Below are 13,537 nucleotides of genomic sequence, written 5' to 3'. Positions count from 1 at the left end.
GTGGAGCTGTTATTTTTTGAGTGCCCAATATGCCGCAACAGCGCCCCAAGCAGCACGCCGTCAATGGACCGCCACTGGTCCAATATTGGGATATATTGGTCCCAATATTGGTCAATATTGGCATCTGACTGGGGCGCACAAAGAGCCAAGATATATGCCAACCAATTTTATTGGCTTTCCTATCAAAACCAGTATTGGCATACTACCTTGTTTACTGGCATTCAATGGCACTCAATAGCTATTCAATATCTTCCACCCCAGCTCACTCACTGGTTTCTGTATCACGGCTATCCCGCCAAGCTCACTGGCCATCCAGTATCTTGTTTCCATGCTTATTCACTGGATATTTACAACCGGCATCCAGCCAGATTTATCGGCTACCCAATATTTCCAATCCAATCTTTCCCAGTGGTTTTGCATTATTGGCATCCAGCCACAGCAATTGGCAATCCGGCACATTACAGTGCTGAATGTTTCAATAATCGGTACTACGGCTAGTTGCTATTTCGTGCCATGGCTAATAGGCAACTACAAAGCCATCCCATGCGTATGCAGTGCTGATACTTTTCATGTAGCTTTTTATTGAAATAAAGCATGCTGAGAATATCCATGCACAGAAAATACAGCTGAAAGGTTCATTGCTCGGTGATTTACTAGGTGTGCATGGGTTACAGGGCATGGAAATATTTAGGCAGAACTCTTAGACTTCAGTGCTCCTCCTGTTTTTGCGTCCCTTGGCAAGGTGTTCTCAGGTCCCAGGTTAGAGGAAGGCGCTGAGTTTATTGCAGCTTCTTTTGTGGTCGGTTGTAGGGGCAGCAGCTCCCAGCAGCCTTTAAAGATATGGACTTGAGCAGCGTGCATAACAAAGTATTTCCTTTCGCAGATGGAACCTGGAAATAAAAGCAACATTCATAAATCCCATTAAGAGAGAAAACTTTTGGAAAGTGGAAGTACAGCTAGACCGTGGAGTAAAAATGCAGAGTAAAGCACCACCTGTTGGCCCTCAGGCAACTTTCTTGTCTGGTTTACTCAGGTTGAAATAAGCTGCAGACTCGGTGAGGCCGGCCATATTAACTTGGTTACATTGGTTTCGACATCTGGCAGTGCACGGCTTCCCATGTGGATGTGTTGTTGATGCTGAAAACATAAAACAAATGATTCCGTTATCTATCCGTTAAACGGTAGTCAGTGCTTGCCCCCTTCTACTTGCGCCTTTGTGATCGAACACCTGTAGAAGAAAGACGCCATCATAACTGCAGCTTCAAGTCAATAGCTTTCCTTTGAATAGTTTTCGTTAGGGTAGATTGCCGCAAGAACTAAAAGAAACTACAAAGAAAAAAGACGCAAAAAATGGCAGTCGCACTCCGACCGCGGCTGCTAAAATTAGTGTACACCGCATCATTACTGCAAACAGAACATTTTAAAATTTGTCAAAGCTGCAGCCAAAACAACGTACTACACAGATGCTTTGGGGTTTGTCTGATATACTCAAATTGAAAAAATAAAGAAATCTATAGCTTAGCATCACGTTTGTTGTGGAAACAAGTTTGTACGTGTGGTAAAGTATAAGAACTATGGTAGCAACTGTAAATAAGAATCCCCTTTTCAGAATTTTTTTTCAAAGTTCTTCGCGCGGACAGTAGAAGCTCTTGCACGTAGAAGATAGTGTCATGTTTCAGGCAAGCCCCTTTTTTCTGCGTGATATAACAATCAATAATTGTGGATAAGCACATTTTGAACAGTTTTTTTTTATTATTTCCGCAAAAATTCAAATTTAGTAGTAAGAATAAGTGCGTCGGCAGATCTTCTTTCCGGACGCTTTTAGTTTTCTACAAGTGATAGTAAAACTGCACCTGCTGGCTATTTTATGACACTTCTACTACTCAGGATTAGCGCAGGAGAAAGATCAAACACGTGAATAAGCTAAAAGTCGTTTAGACCATTCCAAAGGCTCATTCATAACGGCAAATTACAACATTAAATATTCGCTCGCAACTAAAAATCATGTTCCAGAAAGCTCAACTTAACCATGAGTTTTGAATATAGTATGTAAAAGAAATTGATCACTTCAGACACACAACACGCGCGATGAAGTTGTAACCTGAAAATCACACAAAACACGCATCTCGTTTTACAGGGCCACATTTTTCTTTTGCAATACAAATTGACCACCTCTGCACCGTAAATTTTGTCTCTGTGACCAGTTTATGCATACAAAATAGTGCGCTGAAAATACAGTTCAGAATTGACTAGCGTGGTGCAGTCCAAATAAATGGCTTTCCGTTCTTGCAAGCATATCGGTTATTGACATGATGATCAAGGCTGACAACATACAGCACCAAATCATGTAAAAAAAGGTATCTTACCATAAGGCTAGCACAGATTCGCAGACCTCAATTGCAACAATCCAAAATTAACATTGCCAGGCAAAGTACATCCCAGTGATCTGATGCTTTATTACACCTGGTAAGAAAAAGTAGCGATCTTACGAGACAAAGCAAGAAATAATCTCAGAAAGCTCAGTTCAGTTATGAACAAACAACTTAAAATGCTGGTGATACTCACAGATATCCTCTTTCAGGCATGGTCATTAAAACGAATTGGAACTTTCACAAGGCTTGGGTTTTCGGTTCTGCTGTCCAAAGCTGCGGGAGCTCGAGCAGCTCGAGCGGGTGGGGATTGTGTGGCCGGCCGGACGCCTCTGAATCAACCGCTTGTGTCGAGTTTCGAGGCACGGTTGGAAGGGGGCAGAAGGGTCGTTGTTTTCTCTCTCTTTTTTGCTTGAGATCTGTCTAAAGAGGAGGCATAAAGCTCGAAAGGCGGTGAGAGAAATGAAAGAGGTCCCGTAGGACCGCGCGCGCCCAGAAGGCTTGCCAGCCAGGACACGGCCAGTCTCGAGGGAGAGAGCGCGCTCTTTCTTACGGCCTTCTCAATCGCCGCGTGAACAATGGGAATTTTTCTCCTTGAGTCACGCTCTCCGCTGCCGCAAGGGGTGCTACCTGCTCACTGTTCGCTCCGCATCTGCTTCAGTGGCGACGGGTGGCTTTTGCCTGGTTTCGCGCTGTCGCCCGCGGGTTTCGTGGTGAGTGCAGCCCCTAAATGAAAGATTACAGAAGGTAGATGCTGCAGCAGCATCCTGTCAACGTGCTACACACGTGAATGGAGTCTTTATATTAAAAAAAACACTGTCCCTCAGCAAACGTTCGACAAGCATGACATGTATTGGGGCATGGTATCTACTTTTGTTCATTTTAATCTGAATTTTTTCCCAAGCCTGTAGAAGAAGATGAAAAAAAAAACATGAATAAGCAGTGATCACATCGAAGCTTCTTCAAGGCAAACATAGCAGCAACAATAGCAAAACCGTCTTTCAGCGCTAGATGAGAAACCATCCAGGTAACACCGAAGATGAAAATAATTTTATACAAATGTAATATAAGTTGCACAATGCTTACATGACAAAGTATTAGTATAAAGTCAGAGTAAAAGTTTTGTTACCAATTTTGCTATAATTTATAGACCAGCAAATGTTTTATGTTGTATTATAAACATTATTTTAATTTTGTAAATAAACGTTGGTTTAATGAAATGCTTACATAATATCATGATTATTTCATGAAAAAAAACGGGAAATCTATTTAAAGCACTAATTCCCAGCAATATTTTTTTCTTTTTCTAGTATGTTTTTGAACTAATAGTTCTTGTAACTATCTGTGCAGTAATGCCTGCCTTAGAGAGCAATCGATGCCCCATTATTTGGGTAGAATGCTTTGCTTATTACACATTCGCCACTGTTACTCAAGGGACACCATGGGGACACTTCTACCATGGACACTCCTCAATAATGGATATAAAAACTTTTCTCTGTGCTATTTATTCAGAGGTGATGTCGCGCTGTATTGCGTAGTTGCGTACCGTCACCAATGGTAGGTTACATGCTCGTGCAGGGTTGTTTTATCATTTTCAAGAACGCTAGTATAATGCTGCATATATATTAGATATATGTTGTTAAAATGTTTATAGAAAGGTTATGCTAACGTTTATTTATAGCTCTATTAGGCGTTAAAAAAAAGAATGTTAGGAACACCGAAATAACATTTGACTAAAACTGAAATTGAACACTACTGTAATATTTTGAGCAATAGCTGGGCCGAAATGGAGGAGAAAAAAAATTAATTACAGTCGTGCCTCATTAATATGGACAGTTTTGTTCCCAAGCAAATTTGTCCTTAAAACGAGTTGTCCGTAATAACGAATCGCGAATAAAAATTTTTCAAATATTATGCCATGATAGGATCTGCTTCTGCGCATAGTGGGGTTCATTGAAGTTGGAATTAGACAATATTTTTGCCGCTCCAATCTCATTATCCTCGTTGTAATTATGCCTGAAATAACATAGTTCCGCTTCACTCACCTGGATATTACATTTGATATGGCATCTTATGTCTAGATGACTTACTCTTACCACGGCTGTTCATGCGATTGAATAGCTTGGTCCCCAGAAAAACTGCCCAAAATTCGAGTTGTTCATATCAACGCGGCTTATATGTTAACGATCGAGGAACTTTAGCTGGTAGATAAATTTCCGGTCTGACCTATATGTACACGGTCTTGCGGAATATTGATGTCTGCCTCTTCTTTTTTTTTTAAACAAACCCACTTGAGGGGTGCCGGGTAGGCCGCTACACGATTGCTACAGGGTTGTGGCGGCCACACGTGCCCTGGGGCACCTGAGGAGGGCACGGGCAGCGGCGTCCAGAAAGCGTACCGCACACGTGGCAGACAGATTGGGTCTTTTCTTTTTTTTTTCCTTTTTTCCCCCGCTTCTTGCCCGTGCACACAGATGGACTCGGGTGCCATCAAGAAAGCACTCACAGGAACCATCTGGGACGCTGCTTTAAAGTTATGAACGCGTGCGCTAAAGCGCGCCAACCTAACTTCCATTTCCTTCCATTCGCCTGAGCGCAAAGCGCTCGGCAGCCCGTGCTTTGCCGGCTTTTTCTCGAGACTCGCGTTTTGTTCCCTTGGACTTGGTGCACACGCCGCGTGCTCTCATCGCACTATGCCGCTGCAGCCAGCGATGTGCTTTGTGCCGTGAATTTTGGTGTGGATTTCAACCCGTTCCAAGCTTGCTCTGATTGCGTGTTGTGTGGCGGTGTGGACTGCTCACCGCCGACTCTTCAACGTGCCGATGGTGTACTGTTGCGTACCACGAAGAGCGAGCGCGCGTTTCCCTTGCGCGTGAACGGCTGTAGCGGAGGAGCAGCAGTGGGGCGGTGGTGACCCCACCGAGGCGCGGCGGGCGATGGAAACAGACCCCATTGGAGAGGCCGTAAGAGAGAAACGCGCTCTCCCTCGAGACCAGCCGTGGCCAGGAAAGTTGGCTCCCCCTCACCCCTCCCCACGTCCCGTCTCCCCTTCCCCCGGATGCCAAGAGTGCCGCCGCGAGCGACATTAGGCCGGCATAACCCGCGTCCGGTATCCCCCCCACCCCAAGAATATCCCACAGATCCTAGAAGTAGTTGGCTGGAAGGAAGGGAAGAGTGCGGGGGAGTAGACGGGGGGGGCATTGTGAGCAACGCATGCCTAGCCGGGAGGAAAGGGCAGTGAAGGTCGCTGTCCTTCCGCGATGACTGCTTCACGGGGAGAAAAGGCTACAAGACGTGAAGTTGAAAGCGGTTTGGAAAATTGGTTTAGTCAAGGCCCTCGGGCGGACAGACCATGAACGGACGAGAGAATGGAAACCATATGTTCTTTGCGCCAAGCATGTGAGGAGGAATGCGCAGAGTTTTGCCCTCGGCTTCGCTAAAGCAACGAGAAGTGCGTTCGGAGCTGTGGTCGCCTCGGTTGCTGGCTCGGTAACGTTTTCAATGGCGTGATAATTTCGCTACATTTTTTTTTGTTAATGCGAAATGCGTTTTACCTAGCTGTTGCAGTAATAACCACATACGTAAAACTATCTTCCGTTTTCGCGGAATCGTTCTCGGTTCGAACAACTGGACATAATTTTTTTACTAAAAATTGCACACAGGTTCATGACAAAGTGCTCTTGAAACGTCATCACGCGCAACTGAGCGATGCAGCAGCCCGTATACTTGCTGCATTCCTATTAAGGAAAAGAAAAGCGAAAACGACCATAACTACGGGTACTTCAAGGTTAAAATTCCCATGTTATTAAGTTTTATTTTTTTTCAAATCAGGTCGACGTTTAGAGCAAGAAAAAATCCGCATAGAACTAAGCGTGGGCATATAAAGCAGCAAGAGATACAAAATACTCGACGAGCTAAGACTTGAAGAACTAAATTGGCAGTAAAGAAAGAATAGAAAGAAAGCTAGGGTCAACATTGAAACTATATCTACGAACTTGGGACAAGGTGTAGTCCTCAAAAAGAAGCGTGGCAAAATCATCTTTCAGCCCTCGGAAGCTGCGCTTGTGAAAGCGGCAGAATATTTCAGAGGAAACCTAATTCTCAATCATGTGTTAGATTTTTCGAGAGTGATGTTCTCTAAAAATGCCCCAAAACTGCTTAAATAACGCTCTCGCATTACTTTTAATGTATATATGAATTGCCATTAGCTATCTGGTTGACACGATGGGATAGAATTGTTCAGTTCTCTGGAGGGAAACGGCTTCGGTGCGGTGATTATATGGTTGGATAATAAGGCATAGAATGCCTGAAGAATAGTTTCTGATGAGTGCTTAGGAGAATGCTGTCAAAAGCTGTAGTCAAATGCATCATTATGAGCCATGTACTACAGCTTTCGAACAAAAATAACTTCCATAGAGAGCATCGTTATTATGCAGTTTCAATTTTGTTACCATATATGCTGGCGACACGAGCGCGCATTGATTGCACTGTAGGTAATTGTTTTAAATTCTTATTTTTTCCGTTTGCTTTGCCACATGTAGTGCTGTTGATTTTTTTTATTATCTTCCACATGCACACGTTTCCGCAGTGTGCGATTTACGTCGCATTAGAATACGAACAATTCCAGGACAGTTCAGATTTCTTTTCTTGTCAAGTGAATTAGCTAGACATAGCATAGAATATATGTTGCTTGTATTTTTCCTTTGAGCTGAAATATTTTATGCGCTGCTGCACCGATGACCAAAGTCGTTCAGTCTTTATCTGTCTATTGCTGAAGCCCACAGCAGAGTGCTAAAGAGTACAGGAATAAGATGCAAATTTGTGTTTAGTAGATATTAGAACTCGAAGGCCTTGAAAGCAGCCCAGCATATCTGTCTATAAGAACAGCTAGTACTGAGGCATGGTATAGTCGGTGCTGATGCTGAATGCCGGAAACAGCTAGTGTAATGGCGAATCATGCAGTGAGTGTTTGATTGGCTAGCTCGATCGATCTCTCCCACCTCTGCTATCGCTTGAACATATGTAGGGTTTCTTTCTATTGCGTAAAACAAGGCGGAAATAATGATGCTACGCGTGCGTGTTTCCAATCATGGACAAACATTTACAGGATGTGGATTCACCGGATATATTCGATCGTTTCTGCGTTTACTATCCAAACGTAGCCACTGGTGTTTGTTCAAGCGACTCACACGTTCTGTTGCGTTCTTTGCATTTGAGTATACCTTGCGTTTCTTGACTGCGCAGGAGGTTTTTCGCGGACACGCATCTATTAAACGCTTGCTTGTCAGATGTGTGCTCGAGCGTGTGCGTATGCTTGTGCACTCGTATGCGTATATATAGGCCCATGGAACGAAATCCCATGCGCGAGAGTTGTTGTCGAGATGTGTTCAGGATCTGTGCACTGATGTGTCTATCACTTTCAATCATCCTGGTTTGACGAGATCAGAAAAACAAGTCTCCACCGGGAATCGGACTCCTAGCCTAGCTAGCGCTTTAACCAACTGCGCTAAACCCTGGATCGCGAAACTAGCACCAAACGTAATTCTCCTTGTCTACCGTGATGATAGCGACGAGAATGACGCTGCAATTAGTGATAATAACAATGATGACACTATCAATGGTAATGACGCTGCGTTTAGTTGATAACAATAATGATACGTGATGTACCGTATACAGCAGCATTAATCTCGCCTTCGCAAATTTCAGCAGTGTAGATTCCACGTGCTGTCAGAATTTTTTCAACACTTGGCTAAAGTTTGGAACACTATTTGTCTTAGCTACATCCACGCGTGATCGACATCTGGCCCTGTAGACTGCAGGAATTGTCTCGAAGATATTATATGCAGAATTTTACATAACAATTAATTGTGCCTAAAATCGTAAATAAAAGAGTACTCTACCAAAATTGTCAACAATAATCGCAGGTCATCCGCAACAATTAGTGAATCACGGAAAATATATTCAGAAAAATATATTCTACATTTTCCGTGACGGGCGCTTCTGTGCATTTTGTGTGGTTAGCTCAGTCAAACAATTTTAAGACAATCTGTACATTAATCCCAAAAAACATTATATATATGGTGGCCCAAATTACGTATGGCGCATGAATATCTTCTACAGTTGAACATAAACTGATGTCCGGGCCAGCAAGAAAATTTAGTTGGGACGAAATTAGTTCAAAAACAGTTATATTGGGATACATGCACATTGAAAAATGTCTGTGTCGGTCAGAGCTGCTTCTATTGTTTTTTTAGCGCCGTCGCAGCCTGAAATGTTCAATGGTGACCAACCATCAAAGCTCGTTAGACAATAGAGGGTTTACAAAAGTACGTCTGGCAACCGTGAGCGGCACGCTGATTCCGCGCTGGCGGCCATATTTTGCTCTCTTCGTCCACCCGCTGCTTCTCCTTCCGTCAGTGCCCGCCATTCTCTCCGAGCTTGTCACGTAACTATATTGTAACCTAGTGTGTTGCGTTGGGACCGAACTTTCGATGTCGAGAGAAGACACAGCCTGGTCGAGGGACCTTTCTTCTATCCCTGGTGGTTTCTGTCAGCGACGCCTGGATGCGTATTTTGATAGCCGAGGCGTTGCGGGGCTCACCGGCCGCGCTGCCGAGCGCAGTTACAAACTACTCTGCGAGTCGTACGGGGACCCCTCATCGATCTGCGTAGCGTCATGCCTATTCAGGTACAGTATCGAAAGTTTTGTAATGTGGATATTTTTTTTTTCTGTGTGTCTGGGCTGTTTACTGGACGCCTATCAGAGACGATCACGAGTTTGCTTGGTTTGCGTATTACCGTCGCTCATCTCACCTAGTCGGAGAAATGAGCGAGGATGCATTCTATTTTGTGATGAAAAGTCGTGCATTTGACGCAAGTGTGAATGGGAAAAGTACTTATGAGAAAAGTACTTTTTTGGTGGTGCATCTTTCTTTTTGCAGTTACCAGAACATGGTTTATACTGAATGAAGTGTTTAGTATTAAATTTTAGAGGAGGAAATTCTGTTTCTAATGGTATTGGTCTCAACCAACATATTTACCCACGAAGCTGTAAGAAAATTCTATTCATAAAAATTTGCAAATGTAAAAATATGTTACAAAAATAATTTTTTACGCATGTCACACACGCATTTTTTTTTTTCATTTTTCATCAAGGACCTCTGCTTGGTATCAGTAAATATCAACATGTTACGTATAGAATATTTCAAGTTGCCCGAAAAAATTCGATCGCTAGTGAAAATCGCGCCAGCTGGCAAAGCAATGTTGATCGTTGACACCCAATGGTCGCGTAGCAGTATATAGACACGACTCTGCGCGGCTATCGGCAAGTGATGGCTCCTTAAAGACGTTGACACTTTGGAAATAAGAGCTGTCAGCTTTAGAACACGCGGGATATCTTTAGACCAGTGCGCCGCAGCCGCGAAATCATTCGGAGAAGAAAGCGAAACTATCAGCGAATGCCTGTTGCCTTTCCGGGTGAGCCTGACGCTATTTGACTGTCCGTGCTAAACTGTGACGAGCCGAAGTTGTCTTCTGTGTCACTGCTCCTATCATCGCCCAAAAACTTGTCCATAGATGCATGAGACTCTGGAGAAACGCCGTTTCCGCGGGGCAGCGGCGCGCAAAGCCGCAACGAAAAAAAAAAAACGATACCGAGAGATTTGTTCCTTTGCCACACACTGAACTCTAGCTATACAGGAGCGCTTTGAAAGCATTTCTTTTCTTTTTGTTTACCGTCGTCAGCGGGCTTTCGAAGGGAATAGGCTTGGGCAGTAAACTGTTAGGCTCGAAAATCGTGTAAAATCATGCATTTTCGTACGCAGGAGTGCACGCAGATGATAGACGATACTTAGCCGAACAACTAGTGGCGGTGGAATGGAGCGGCAGTCTCTGGAGGCATTAAATCGTGCGTAGACATCTGCTTGCCTAACCATGCGCTTTACGATGTGGTACTCTAGTGGGAATCGGCGAATAAAGGTGAAAAAAACTGCCTACTGCATACTCGTGCTCTACTAAAACTGTGTAGTTTCCACAGCTCCTTCTTAGTGCTGTGACTGGTAGACAGGCAGAATAGCTATCCTTAACTACCTAACTTAAACATTATGACTATATTCCACACAGAAAACACAGGAGAGTACAAAAAACATTAGCCACCAACAGTGGCACAACCGTAGTGCCAGTACCTCTTAGCTGTTTTTATGTGGTTCGATTTTTAGCACTCGAAAGTTTGCCGATGGTAATAAGACTCTGACAAGCAATGAACTTGTGATATGTGTTGAACAAGTTGCTCGTCTAAAAGAAAAAAAAGAAGTTGCTCGTCTCCTGCCAGAGTTCACCTCTGAAGGGTGCATAACAGCCAGACAGTATAATGAAGGCTAACATTAATTTGTTTTTAGTCATTATTAGTTTTCTGAATGACAGCTATGGCTTTATTATATCCTTGCAGTTCATGCAGTTGTTGACATTATCCTAGGAAACTGTTATTTTTGGATTCCTGAATTTTTTATTTTGCTTATACATATATGACCACTCTTTACTATATGTAGTGGTTAACATGTGACACTGAGATCTGTATTTAGTGTTCAGAAGTCAAGCACACAAAATGATATGAAAGGAAGTGCCATAGATTCTTCCAAGTGTCTTATGGTGAGATGCTACCTGAAATGTTTTAATACTTGTGAAGCTTCAGTGCAGCGTGTGTGACATAACAGAATTTCATTCATTGCAGACCTGGGAATGTTCGTGTTAAATGCCTGTGCTACCGGAGCCAAAAAGTCTTCTCGGCCATATGAGGTTGAACTGACTTTGAAAGCCTGTGGATCCGTTACATCATCGAAGTGCCAGTGTGCTGCTGGCATAAGTGGTGTCTGCAGTCACAGCATGGCAACTCTCAAACTCTTGGTCCTTCTGAAGAGTAATGGGTACCAGGAGCCACCCCCTGAACTTTCTTGTACGGAGCTCCCTCAACAGTGGCGGCGTCCGCGTAGTACTCCACTCGCACCACTACCACTTGAATTCATTGACTGGAGGCGTGTTCGGGAAGGAGGACTTTGTGAGCCCCTCAGGACTCGATTTTATGACGCAGTCAGAGAAGATTCCTCTTTCACAGATGTGGCTTCAAGAATGCGCATTCTAGGTGCCCAGCTGTCTGCGATAGCACCATCTACATTGAGTAGGCACCTCCAGAATGGTGAAATCATTGCAGAAAACTCAATGCTTGGTCCTACACCTTTGGGGAGCCCCCTGCACTACTTAAAGCCCCTTGTTCCCCATGGCTTTCAAGTCGTGTTGTCCCCTGATATACCATGTGGGCACGGCAGAAGTGAAGAGCCAACTCGACCGGACTTGTTCAAAGACCCCGTTGCATGGGTGCACAGCTCTGTTAACTGCCCTCCTGAACAGAAAGGTGGGTACATTTTTGCAGTACAGGCTCAATCCATGCAGCAACTCACAGTAAGCTTCATCTGTTGCATATTTTATTTTGCTTGAGCCTAGTGATATTGTCAACATTGTCGACCATAAATCCTGACTGCTCACTGGAGGATCAAATTCTAAAGTTAAAGCTCAGCTACCTTGGTAATCTGATGAGAAGAGAGGAGTCGCTGAAGAAAGATTTGATGTTGGGAAAGGTTGAGGGTCACCGGAGAGGAGGTAGGCAGCGAACACAATGATTAGATGGCATCCTCGAGGCGCTGCAGATGACATTTGATGTTAGGAAGATAGTGAGAGACTGGAAAGCGTGGAGTGATATGGTCCATATAGGGTCACGAAGAGTCGGACATGACTGAACTGAACAGAACTGACTTTGTTTAGTGCTGAAGAAAATGTGTGACCAGAGCTTGTTTGAAAGTGAGTACCTAGTCATTTGTGCATAATTCATTCTTAACACTTGATAGTTTGCAATTGAAGACAAGCTTACTTACTGTGAGAACTTGCAATATGCACATTATTTGCTGGGCAGTTGTGATGATAGTCACAAACATTGTAAATATAATATCCATGTAGTTATGATAAGGTAACTTGCTTTTATAGCTTTCATTTGAAGAATCCTCATTGTTTTTCTTTTGCCTAGAAGTATATTCAGCTCGTTATACTGTATTATTCTGGTCTATACATTATTTCTGAAGAACCATCACTTTTTTTCTTTTTCCTTAGGCTTTGGAGATTTCCTACGAAGGAGCTTTGGCTTTGGAGCAAAACACAAGACAACAGGCTGGTAGCAATGTGTGGAAGGCAGCACGTCATCACCGTGTGACAGCTTCATCATTTGGAGTTGCTGTACAACGTACAACCTGGTCAGAAAAAAGCTTGCACAACTTCACTTCTCAAAAAAACTTATCACGAGTGCGAGCAGTCCAGTAAGCATGCTTGAATTTTTTTTGTCTTAATAACCTTAATGGCAGTAACAAGTGTCATGGATTCATTTTATTGTTATGCGTATGTGTACTTGGGCTGCAGTGGTCATTGTCTAGCAAATGTTCAAATGTATGTCGTCACAGTCCATGCCCCGTAGATGTAGAAATGACAAAAGAGTGTTAGTAGCTGCCATTATTTGTAAATATAATCTACTGTCTCACCTCCCATGCCCTTTCCTAGCATTATCTTTATGACAGTACCTGCTTACACTGACATTCAGCCTAATTACGAGGGGAAATTTCATAGACGTAGCAGGAGCTTGGGTGCAGGACAACATATTTGGATGCAGCAGCACTAACCAAATCTCCTAACCAGAAATAAAATGAATAAGATTCCACATGAGGTCGAGACTCATATTTCTTAGCTGCTGTTCTGCATTGCACTTTTAGAGAACATTGTGAAAGTACCCGAGCACTGTTAGTTTCAGAGGATTCCTTGCACCGAGCTTTTTTTGACTCAATTTTTTCCAGTGCACTATGAGTACACCCCCTTTATGTTACTTCAAGTTGTTTCTTTTTTTTTTCACAGGTATGGTATTACCAATGAGAAGCCAGCAGTGCAGACACACCTGCATCATGAGAACAAGAAGCCGTGACGTGGAGGCTTTTAGGTGTGGACTGCTGGTGGACCCATCTTGTCCATGGTTGGGAGCGTCACCTGACCGGGTCACCTTTGACCCCTGTAAAGAACCAAAGCATGGCCTTTTAGAAGTGAAGTGCCCATACAGCTTAAAGGGCAAGGCCCTAGAAGAA

General features: G+C 43.5%; 1 long non-coding RNA gene across 3 annotated transcripts in view; it reads right to left on the bottom strand.

The window, feature by feature from the left end:
• Positions 1 to 567: 567 nt before the first annotated feature.
• The window catches only part of LOC146178865 (uncharacterized), a 92,194-nt gene continuing 79,224 nt past the window's right edge, over positions 568 to 13,537 (bottom strand). For all 3 annotated transcript variants that reach the window (XR_014700663.1, XR_014700662.1, XR_014700664.1), the window contains 4 exons: positions 13,354 to 13,464; positions 2,367 to 2,463; positions 994 to 1,137; positions 568 to 890 (listed from right to left, as the gene is read on the bottom strand). This is a non-coding gene — a long non-coding RNA (uncharacterized LOC146178865). The remainder of the gene's footprint in view (positions 891 to 993; positions 1,138 to 2,366; positions 2,464 to 13,353; positions 13,465 to 13,537) is intronic.

This window comes from Amblyomma maculatum, chromosome 9, assembly GCF_055883805.1.
Source record: "Amblyomma maculatum isolate TAMU_Amacu chromosome 9, ASM5588380v1, whole genome shotgun sequence".
Lineage (NCBI taxonomy): Eukaryota > Metazoa > Arthropoda > Arachnida > Ixodida > Ixodidae > Amblyomma > Amblyomma maculatum.
Note: the sequence above shows the minus strand (reverse complement) of the source record. Positions and strands in the feature narration are given on the sequence as shown.